This window comes from Oryx dammah, unplaced genomic scaffold, assembly GCF_014754425.2.
Source record: "Oryx dammah isolate SB20612 unplaced genomic scaffold, SCBI_Odam_1.1 HiC_scaffold_2, whole genome shotgun sequence".
Classification (NCBI taxonomy): Eukaryota; Metazoa; Chordata; class Mammalia; order Artiodactyla; family Bovidae; genus Oryx; species Oryx dammah.
The window spans coordinates 92,666,748-92,679,403 of NW_024070186.1; positions in this window are offsets into that span (position 1 = coordinate 92,666,748).

Genomic DNA, 12,656 nt, shown 5'->3' on the forward strand with positions numbered 1-12,656 from the left:
GGGTCACAAAGAGTCAGACACGACTGAGTGACTGAACTGAATTGAACTGATATATGAAGTAGAAATTGACAGGATCAGTCAGAATACTGTTGTAACTTGACAAACAAGCAGAATTAATTGTCATATGCTTTACTCACCAAATTGACATTGCTTTATTTTTCAGTGCAGCTCTCTTTCCAGAAACTATTTTCACTTACGTATTTTTTAATCTTCAATATGCCATCCTAGCATCTCCTGCTTTAATACAACAGTGAAATCAAGATAATTGAAAATGAGTTTAATTTAAGCATTTTTTTATAGCTTGGAATTCATATTTCAGATAACTTAAAAGCCATAAAATTATTATAAATTTTTAGATTAGAACTAAATTATGTTGCAAATCATAAGGCTATGATTAACATGAATTTTTAAGTACAGTAAAACCTTAGTAATTTGGAAAAAACAGTACATCTGCATTAGAAAGTTTAAGTTATTGGAGCATTTAATATTTATTTTTAATTTTTTTAGCTTTAAATTCTTTAAGAAAAAATCAATTTATTTATTTTAATTGGAGGCTAATTACTTTACAATATTGTAGTGTTTTTGCCATACATTGACATGAATCTACCACGGGTGTACATGTGTTCCCCATCCTGAACCCCCCTCCCACCTACCTCTCCATCCCATCCCTCTGGGTCATCCCAGTGCACCAGCACCAAACACCCTGTCTCATGTATCGAACCTGGACTGGTGATCCATTTTACATATAATAGTATACTTGTTTCAATGCCATTCTCCCAAATCATCCCACCCTCGCCCTCTCCCACAGAGTCCAAAAGACTGTTCTATACATCTGTGTCTCTTTTGCTGTCTCGTATATCGGGTTATCATTACCATCTTTCTAAATTCCATATATATGCGTTAGTATACTGTATTGTTGTTTTCCTTTCTGGCTTACTTCACTCTGTATAATAGGCTCCAGTTTTGTCCACCTCATTAGAACGGACTCAAATATATTTTTTTTTAATAGCTGAGTAATATTCCATTGTGTATATGTACCGCAGCTTTCTTATCCATTCATCTGATGGACATCTGATGGACATCTAGGTTGCTTCCATGTCCTGGCTATTGTAAACAGTGCTGTGATGAACACTGGAGTACACGTGTCTCTTTCCATTCTGGTTTCCTCAGTGTTTATGCCCAGCAGTGGGATTGCTGGGTCATATGGCAGTTCTATATCCAGTTTTTTAAGGAATCTCCACACTGTTCTCCATAGTGGCTGTACTAGTTTGCATTCCCACCAACAGTGTGAGAGGGTTCCCTTGTCTCCACATTCTCTTCAGCATTTACTGTTTCTAGACTTTTGGATAGCAGCCATTTTGACTGTCATGAAATGGTACCTCATTGTGGTTTTGATTTGCATTTCTCTGATAATGAGTGATGTTGAACATCTTTTCATGAGTTTATTAGCCATCTGTATGTCTTCTTTGGAGAAATGTCTGTTTAGTTCTTTGGCCCATTTTTTGACTGGGTCGTTTATTTTTCTGGAACTGAACTGCAGGTGTTGCTTGTATATTTTTGAGCTTATTTCTTCGTCAGTTGCTTTGTTTGTTATTATTTTCTCCCATTCTGAAGGCTGTCTTTTCACCTTGCTTATAGTTTCTTTGGTTGTTCAAATGCGTTTAAGTTTAATTAGGTCCCATTTGTTTATTTTTTCTTTTATTTCCATTACTCTGGGAGGTGGGTCATAGAGGATCCTGCTGTGACTTTTGTCGGAGAGTGTTTTGCCTATGTTTTCCTCCTGGAGTTTTATAGTTTCTGGTCTTACATTTAGATCTTTAAACTATTTTGAGTTTATTTTTGTGTATGGTTTTAGAAGTTTCACTCTTTTACAAGTGGTTAACCAGTTTTCCCAGCAATGCTTGTTGAAGAGATTGTGTTTCTCCATTGTATATTCTTGCCTCCTTTGTCGAAGATAAGGTGCTTGGATTTATCTCTGGGCTTTCTATTTTGTTCCATTGATCTATATTTCTGTCTTTGTGCCAGTACCATACTGTCTTGATGACTGTAGCTTTGTAGTATTGCCTGAAGTCAGGCAGGTTGATTACCCCAGTTCCATTCTTCTTTCTCATGATTGTTTTGGTTATTCGAGGTTTTTTGTATTTCCATACAAATTGTGAAATTATCTGTTCTAGTTCTGTGAAAAATACTGTTGGTAGCCTGATAGGGATTGCATTGAATCTATAGATTGCTTTGGATAGTATACTCATTTTCACTATATTTATTCTTTCAATCTATGAACATGGTATATTTCTCCATCTATTTGTGTCCTCTTTGATTTCTTTCATCAGTGTTTTATAGTTTTCTATATATAGGTCTTTTGTTTCTTTAGATAGATATATTCCTAAGTATGTTATTCTTTTCATTGCAATGTGAATGGAATTGTTTCCTTAATTTCTCTTTCTGTTTTCTCATTGTTAGTGTATAGGAATGCAAGGGATTTCTGTGTGTTAATTTTATATCCTGCAACTTTACTATATTCATTGATTAGCTCTAGTAATTTTCTGGTGGAGTCTTTAGGGTTTTCTATGTAGAGGATCATGTCATCTTCAAACAGTGAGTGTTTTACTTCTTCTTTTCCAATCTGGATTCCTTCTATTTCTTTTTCTGCTCTGATTGGTGTGGCCAAAACTTCCAAAACTGTGTTGAATAGTAGTGGTGAGAGTGGGCACCCTTGTCTTGTTCCTACTTTAGGGGAAATGCTTTCAGTTTTTCACCATTTAGGATAATGTTTGCTGTGAGTTTATCATATATAGCTTTTATTCTGTTGAGGTATGTTCCTTCTATGCCTGCTTTCTGGAGAGTTTTTTTTTTTTTTTTTAAATCATAAATGGATGTTGAATTTTGTCAAAGGCTTTCTCTGCATCTATTGAGATAATCATGTTTTTTGTATTTCAATACATCTGCATTAGAAAGTTTAAGTTATTGGAGCACTTTTTAAAAAGCAGGTGTGTTAGGTGGCAAATGGGGATAATAAACAGTTTAAGAAATGTCAATTATATTTTTAAGAAACTCTCTTTTGATAATTAGGCAAGAATGTTTTGAACTTTGCATGCATTTGTATTGAAATGGATGCTTCTAAAGAAATTAAAAGTTGAAGAATTTCTCCTAAACTGTTAATATTATTGATTATCTAGTTAAATTAATATGACACTGCTCTCCTAAATTTTGGTAATATAATTAATTAAATCAATCTGATTAATAAATCCATCTTTTAAAATATCCTTTTATGACTTTTCAGGGCTTTGCACCATCAATTACCATCAACTACTCCTACTATCATCAATATCCCTTTCAGCTGACTTTAAACACGTTCAAGTTTCAAACCAACAAAACCCTCTTTAGGATCCCCTTCCATTATAGCCCAGCATCTCAACATAGCAGCCCATATTTCTTAATCTTATGTTTTCATCCCTCACTTCTTGACTGAGAGCAATCTGGTTTCTGCCTCTGTCCTTATACTGAAAGTGAGAAAATATTTTTTAGTCCCTATCTTACTGAGTCTCTGCACTATTTGGTACTGATAGCTATTCTCTCTTCATGTTGTCTTCTCTCTTGTCAATTTTCCTAGGTATTATGCCTTCCTAGTTCCCCTCTAGTCTCTTACACCATTTATTCAGAGGCTCCTGGTAGGAGTCCCCACTTTGGGTAGCTGGCCAGCTCACATTTCTTTCTTTATCTCATATATGGTATTAGATATACAACAGTGGTGAGTTTCTATGACCAGCTTTCCTGGTCATAACTAATTGATTCAGGGTTAGAAATCTGACCCAAGCTGAACCATCAGATGCATACAAAATAAATTATGAAATCTGGAATGAAGACAGGAACAAGGAATCAGTGGTAGTAATCCAATCCCATTATGTCTAGCCTCCCAAGAGAAAGTACATGAATTTTTTTGGCTGAGGTTCCTGTAATTGCCCAGTTCCTTTCCCTCTCTGACTCAACTGATTGCTCAAACAGTTTCTTTTTGGTTCTGTGAGATACACACAATAAATCCCTTCCCTGATTTGCCCAACAGCCAATTTATTTTGTTTGTATAAATTAACAAGAATAGTTTTTATTTAAACAAATAAACATCTTGATTGGCTCCTCTTCTCATCCCTGAAATTGAACACTGACATTCACCACAGGATTCTCTCTAGACCTGCTTCTCATTTTAATCACTTTCCTTGAGCATTTTCACTCAAAGCAATTACCTCTTTTCATGTAATTTAACTTATAGATTTATTTTAATTAAAATTCTTTTGTTTTATTTTTATTCATTGGATTTTTTTCTCATACCTCAAAAATCTCCTCCTTTTGGTTACGTTTTATAGTGTCCTCAACTCTCCTTGTTTCCCTTGCCTGAGTTGGAAAGAGGAATACAGAACTTTCTCTTATGCTTCTCTTCCTATCCATTTCATGTTGGAGTTATTGATTCTCTTCTTACTCTACATGATTTTCATAACCTCTTTCATCTGTTATCTTGATGCTGAACATTTCAAACTGTATGTCTCTAACTGTCCAAAATCCTCACACATATCTCCAAGCACTTACTATACAGTTTCACTTTGCTGATCCAAAGATCTCTTAAACTCAACATGCCCAAAATTTAATTCAAAATCATTTTCTTAAAATGGCTTTTCTTCCTATGTTATAGGGTCACCACTTACCTAATCTCCCTCTCCCATGCCTAGTTTTGTGTCAGTAATGATGGCATGGTCTGTCTTTTCTATGGCCTGCAAGAAATGCAAAAAAGCAAAATGGCTGTCTGGGGAAGCCTTACAAATAGCTGTGAAAAGAAGAGAAGCAAAAAGTCAAGGAGAAAAGAAAAGATATAAGCATCTGAATGCAGAGTGCCAAAGAATAGCAAGAAGAGATAAGAAAGCCTTCTTTAGCAATCAATGCAAAGAAATAGAGGAAAACAACAGAATGGGAAAGACTAGAGATTTCTTCAAGAAAATTAGAGATATCAAGGGAACATTTCATGCAACAATGGGCTCAATAAAGGACAGAAATGGTATGGACTTAATAGAAGCAGAAGATATTAAGAAGAGATGGCAAGAATACACAGAAGAACTGTATAAAAAGGATCTTCACAACCCAGATAATCACGATGGTGTGATCACTAATCTAGAACTAGACATCTTGGAATGTGAAGTCAAGTGGGCCTTAGAAAGCATCACTACGAACAAAGCTAGTGGAGGTGATGGAATTCCAGTAGAGCTATTTCAAATCCTGAAAGATGATGCTGTGAAAGTGCTGCACTCAATATGCCAGCAAATTTGGAAAACTCAGCAGTGGCCACAGGACTGGAAAAGGTCAGTTTTCATTCCAATCCCAAAGAAAGGCAATGCCAAAGAATGCTCAAACTACCGCACAATTGCACTCATCTCAAAATGCTCAAAATTCTCCAAGCTAGGCTTCAGCAATATGTGAACTGTGAACTTCCTGATGTTCAAGCTGATTTTAGAAAAGGCAGAGGAACCAGAGAGCAAATTGCCAACATCCGCTGGATCATGGAAAAAGCAAGAGAGTTCCATAAAAACATCTGTTTCTGCTTTATTGACTATGCCAAAGCCTTTGACTGTGTGGATCACAATAAACTGTGGGAAATTCTGAAAGAGATGGGCATACCAGACCACCTAACCTGCCTCTTGAGAAATCTGTATGCAGGTCAGGAAGCAACAGTTAGACCTGGACATGGAACAACAGACTGGTTCCAAATAGGAAAAGGAGTACGTCAAGGCTGTATATTGTCACCCTGCTTATTTAACTTATATGCAGAGTACATCATGAGAAATGCTGGACTGGAAGAAACACAAGCTGGAATCAAGATTGCCAGGAGAAATATCAATAACCTCAGATATGCAGATGACACCACCCTTATGGCAGAAAGTGAAGAGGAACTAAAAAGCCTCTTGATGAAAGTGAAAGAGGAGGGTGAAAAAGTTGGCTTAAAGCTCAATATTCAGAAAACGAAGATCATGGCATCCGGTTCCATCACTCCATGGGAAATAGATGGAGAAACAGTAGAAACAGTGTCAGACTTTATTTTGGGGGGCTCCAAAATCACTGCAGATGGTGATTGCAGCCATGAAATTAAAAGACGCTTACTCCTTGGAAGAAAAGTTATGACCAACCTAGATAGCATATTCAAAAGCAGAGACCTTACTTTGCTGACTAAGGTCCGTCTAGTCAAGGCTATGGTTTTTCCAGTAGTCATGTATGGATGTGAGAGTTGGACTGTGAAGAAGGATGAATGCCGAAGAATTGATGCTTTTGAACTGTGGTGTTGGAGAAGACTCTTGAGAGTCCCTTGGACTGCAAGGAGATCCAACCAGTCCATTCTGAAGGAGATCAGCCCTGGGAGTTCTTTGGAAGGAATGATGCTAAAGCTGAAACTCCAGTACTTTGGCCACCTCATGCAAAGAGTTGACTCATTGGAAAAGACTTTGATGCTGGGAGGGATTGGGGGCAGGAGAAGAAGGGGACGACCCAGGATGAGATGGCTGGATGGCATCACTGACTCGATGGACGTGAGTCTGAGTGGACTCTGGGAGTTAGTGATAGAGAGGGAGGCCTGGTGTGCTGCGATTCATGGGGTCGCAGAGTTGGACATGACTGAACGACTGAACTGAACTGAACTGAACATGTTGTAATCTCTTCATGGCAAATAGATGGAGAAACAATGGAAACAGTGACAGACTTTATTTTCTTGGGTTCCAAAATCACTGCAGATGGTGACTGCAGCCATGAAATTAAAAGACACTTGCTGCTTGGAAGAAAAGCTATGACCAACCTGGACAGCATATTAAAAAGCAGAGATATTACTTTGCTGACAAAATTCCATCTAATCAAAGTCATGGTTTTTCCAGTAGTCATGTATGGATGTGAGAGTTGGACTATAAAGAAAGCTGAGTGCCAAAGAATTGATGCTTTTGAACTGTGGTGCTGGAGAAGACTTTTGAGAGTTCCTTGGACTGCAAGGAGATCAAACCAGTCCATCCTAAAGGAAATCAGTCCTGAAAATTCATTGGAAAGACTGATGCTAAAGCTGAAACTCCAATGTTTTGGCCACCTGATGCGAAGAACTGACTCGCTGGAAACGACCCTGATGGGTTATAATAAAATAAACAGCAAGTTTACAGTTTCGTATTCCTCTGACCTGCAATATCTAATACATGTGGACTGTCAAGACCACTAAATTTTGGGTGTGCATCCAGGACATACAAAGGGTTGATAGGAAGCCAAACCGACCCTCTTGCATTCTTTCTCATTTATACTCTCTATCCTGTTTATCTATTACTTTGTGAGAAAGCTAAAGTGAAAGCAACTCTGGATTGAGTTCAAGCTGTCATTCTTGCCTGTCTCTAAACGCAGTTAGGAATCTGTGGTTTGGACGAGGGAAGACAGTTTTCTCTTGTTTTGCCTTGTTTTGTTCTTTTTGGTTGTTATTGTTCTGTCACTAAGTCATGTCTGATTCTTTGTGAACCCATGGGACTGCAGCACACTAGGCTTCCCTGTCTTTCACTATCTCCTGGAGTTTGCTCAAAATTCTGTCCATTGAGTTGGTGATGCCATCCAATCATCTCATCCTCTGTCACCCCCTTCTCCTCTTGCCCTCCATCTTTCCCAGTGTCAGGGTCTTTTCCAATGGAAAAGACCATTTGGCTATATGAATAATGCTGTTATGAACATTTGTATATGAGTATTTGTGTGGATATATATTTTAATTTCTCTTTGGTTTACACCTAGGAGTGGAATTGCTAGATCATATAATTCTCTTTTCCAATAAAATTGTATGTGAGTTATCCACATCCTTTTCAACACTTGCTATTATGTGTATTATTTTAGCCATACTAGTAACTGTGAAGTGGTATATCTTTGTGGTGTTGATTTTCATTCCTCTGATGGCTGATGATGTTGAGCATCTTTTAATGTGCTTATTGGCCATCTGTATGTCTTTTTTGGAGAAATGTCTAATCAGAATCTTTGCCCATTTTAAATTTAATAAATAATTAAAATCACTTGTATTCACTATTGCATTGTAAGAATTATTTATATGTTCTAAACATAAATCCTATATAAAATGTATGATTTGTAAATATTTTATCCCATGCTGTGTGTTGTCTTTTCACTTTCTTGATGGTATCATTTGAAACACAAAAGTGTTTTTAAAGTTTTTATTGGAGTAGAGTTGATTTACAATGTTGTGTTAGTTTTAGGTATATAGCAAAGTAAACCAGATATATACATATATCCACTCTTCTTTTAATATTCTTTTCCCACATAGGCTATTACAGAGTATTGAGTAGAGTTCCCTGTGCTATACAGTAGGTCCTTATTTTAGTTATCAGTTTTATATATGGTAGTGTGTATATGTCAATACTAATCTCCCAGAGTTTGCAACCTCTTACCCTCTGGTAACCGTAAGTTTGTTTTCTCATCTCTAACTGTATTTCTGTTTTATACATGCGTTCATTTCTTGGCTTGTTTAAGATTCCACATATGAGCGATAGCATATGATATATCTTTCTCTAACTTCTCTCTGTATGACAGTCTCTAAGTCTATCCACATCTTTGCCAATGGCACTATTCCATTCCTTTTTATGGCTGAGTAGTAGTCCAGTGTCCATATGTACCACATCTTTATCCATTCCTCTGTTGAGGGACATTTAGGTTGCTTCCCGTGTCCTAGCTATTATCAACAGTGCTGCAAAGAACATCAGTGTGCAGGTATCCTTTCAAACATGGGATATATGCCATGGGATATATATCTGCAGCTATATGCCCAGAAGTGGTATTGCTGGATGATCAAAAGTTTTAAATTTTAATGAAGTCCAATTAATTTTTTTTCTTTTGTGGCCTATGATTTTGGTGTCACATTTAAGAAACCACTGTCCAATCCTAGATCACAAAGATTTAGACCTGTTGAAGTGAAAAGACTCAATGTATCTCTGGTTTCCCAATCTGCAAAGAGCTTGGATATTTAACTCCTTACCGATTATGCAGAGGAACTATAGTTTACTAAGGAAGATTGGATGAGTGTGTTACTGTTCTGATAACTTGTTGAAATTCATGTAGATGACTTACTCCAAGGAGTAATACAGGAGAGGAGGGAGGTCAGAGCCCCTGGATGGTGGCAGCTGTGACAGAGAAGCAGCATCCATCCTGCTGCCCCGCTTTATGTTGGGACAACTGTCGATGATGCCATACAGATCTAAATTCAGTTAGCTTTAAGTAATCCATTCGATTTGTGTGGGATTCAGTGGTCTAATAGAATAGATCCCATGTATCCAAAGGGGTCTTTCTAAAAGTAACTATTTAAAAAATTTAAAATGTGAAATCGATTTTTTATAATGTTATTACATTATATTACAACATAGAACCTCCATTTCTCCTTTTCCTCAACCCTCCCAGGTAGGAAGTAGAGATGTCTCTGGTGGAACTTTTGCTCTTATGGGTCTGCTTTTCTAGTACTGATGAGTGACTTGGCATTAATAAAATTTTAGCAGTATTAACAGTTATGATTTCTGATGACCTTTGCCGAGGCAAGGGCTTTTATGATTCTGACCTCTTGTCAGATTCTCTTTTTTAAAAGTAATGTATTTATTACTTATTTATGGCTGTGCTAGGTCTTCGTTGCTTGGCAAGCTTTTCTCTAGTTGCAGTGACTGGGAGCTACTCTCTAGACGTGGAGCCTGGGCTTCTCATTGCTGGCTGTGGCTTCCTTTGTTGTGGAGCACGGGTTCTAGGCATATGGTCTTCAGTAGTTGTGACACACAGGCTCAGTAGTTGCGGCTCCTGGGCTCTAGAGCACAAGCTCAATAGTTGTGGCTCATGGGCTTAGTTGCTCGGCAGCATGTGGGATAACCCTGGCCCAGGGATCAAATGCATGTCTTCGACATTGGCAGGTGAATTCTTTACCATTGAGCCATCAGGGAAGCCTTTGTCACGTTCTCTTATTAAAAGAAAGTCTCCCATTTTACAATCCTGGGAAAAAAACGTTCATTTCAAAAAATGTTTATCGTATACTCTTGTGCATCCGGTAAGGTGGATACAGTAGAAAACAAGATAGATAGTTTTTAACCTCAAGAACCTCATGTTCTAGAAAGAATCTTTGGTACAGAAGCAAGAAATTATAATTCTGTGTTAAGAGCTATAAAGGGAGAGACTTCACCGGTGGTCCAGGGGTTAAGACTCTGTGCTCCCAATGCAGGGGCCTGGGTTCAATTCCTGGTCAAGGAACTAGATCCCGCATGCTGCAACTAAGACTTAGCATGTTGCAACTGAAGACCCTGTGTGCTGCAATTAACCAGTTGCAGCCAAAAAAAAAAGAACTATGACGGGAGAAGTACAAGCAGCTGTTTGTGCCTGTAGGTGAGGCACTCAACTCTCAGCTGAGGGGTGAGGAGCAGTGATGTGAGGGTGACATGAAGTCTGGCCAGTTTGTTGTTGTACGACTTCTGCAGAGCCACAGTTCTGCTGCAGCTCCAACATCTACCAGCTTGTCACCTTGGACACATTTCTTGATATTTACCACTTCCAGTTTTCTTATATTTGAAATGGGGAAAATAATAGTACTCATCTTATTGGTTTTCTGTGAAAATAAATGTCAGTACATATAAATTGCTTAGCACAGTACCTCAGTAAACAATAAAAAATGGTCATTATTATTTTGAGAGCTGACGAGTTATCAGGCTTCCCTGGTGACTCAAGTGGTAAAGAATCCACCTGCAGTGCAGGAGATGTGGATTTGATCCCTGGGTTAGGACGATCCCCTAGAGAAGGAAATGGCAACCCACTTCAATATTCTTGCCTGGGAAATCCCATGGACAGGGGAGCCTGGTGGGCTACAGTCCACGGGGTCACAAGAGTTGGACACAATGGAGAAACTGAACCAACCCCATGAAGGATTATCAAGGGTTAAGAAGTAACTGAGTGATCAAGGTCAGGAGAAGAATATTCCAGGCACAGAGAAGAGCACAGTGCTTGCCTGGAGGCAGAACAGGTCATGGAGAGTTTGAGTAACTAGAAGAGACTCATTATGCTGGAATACTAGGTATGAGGGATTGGAGAGAAACAGACAAGGTGGGAGGCGTGGACAGAGGCCTGATCATAGAGATGTCTGGCCTGTATCTTAAGAGTATACAGAGTCATGAAAGGGTTTCTTGCAGGACACTGATAGGATCTGATCTGAATTTTAGGTCATTCTTGTTATAACTGAAAAAATGGGTTTAAGGATAAGATAAGAGGTAGGGAGACAAATAAAACTTTATCATAGAGGCTTCTGTTTTTTCAATGGCCAAGTAAAGATGGCACTTAACTCTTCTTCCGTGAGAAATTAATGGAAGATAAGAACAAAACACAGAAATGCAAATTAAATCTTTGAAAAAAAAAAATTAGATGAAATCTCTAGCCCTGAACCATAATATATGAGGAAGAGTTACTGAGAACAACTGTGGTCAAGTAAGAATATGAATGCTGCTGCTAAGTCACTTCAGCCGTGTCCGACTCTGTGCAACCCCATAGACGGCAGCCCACCAGGCTCCCCTGTCCCTGGGATTCTCCAGGCAAGAACACTGGAGTGGGTTGCCATTTCCTTCTCCAATGCATAGACATAGAAAATTGCTGTATCTACATATTTCAGACAAAAATGACAGAGAAAAAATTTCCAGAAAATACACTATACCCTAAGGGGAAAAAGCCCCCAACATTTCTGTAGTTTAAGTAATGGGACTGTGCTGTTATTGGGATGAAGAGTAAAGAGGAGCATGAAAAAGAAACAGAAATATATAAATTTAATAGTTGCTGATATTATGGAGTAATAGATACTATCCAATAAAATAGATGGGTTAAATACATTATAAGTTTATAGTTATTCCACAGATATACTTGCAAATGAGAAAAAGAAAGTTTGTGTTTTTAAGGGGCAAAGCAAGGTCCTGAACAGACTGAACAGAGGGGAAAGGAAACCAACATAAATACATATATGCTTGGGTATGGATAAAATGTCTCTGAAAGGACTTACACAACTTTGGTTAGCTGGGTCTCCTCTTTTTAAGGGAATTGTGTCACTGGGGGCCTGGGATGGGAGAGAAATGTTTATTGTATACCTTAGGGAAAGTTTTGAATTTTTTAACATTACTTTCAAAAAATAACTTTTCTTAAAAAGAAATATTTAATACTTTTTTTCTTTTTACTGGAATATGGTTGTTTTACAGTGTTGTATTAATTTCTGCTGCACAATGAAGTGAATCAGACGCATGTAATCGTAAATCCGCTCCCTCGCACCCGACTCCCACCCGCCTCTCCAGGTCATCACAAAGCACCAAGCTGAGCTTCCTGTGTTTTATAACAGGTCCTCCCTAGCTATCTATTTTACACACTGTAGTGTATATATGCCAATTTCAAGCTCTCATATCATCCCCCTCTTGTATCTGTATGTCTTTTCTCTGTATATTACAAATAAAAGAGAGAGAGCATTTAAGTCACGTGTGTAAGAGAAGATGGTGGCCTGATCTGGCAAAGTGGCAGTGAGGATGGAGAGAAGTAGATTGAGTGGCAGTATTATCAGCTGGCGTGGTGGGTGGTGAGGAAGAGAGGTCAAAGATGGCACTTGAGTTTCTGCT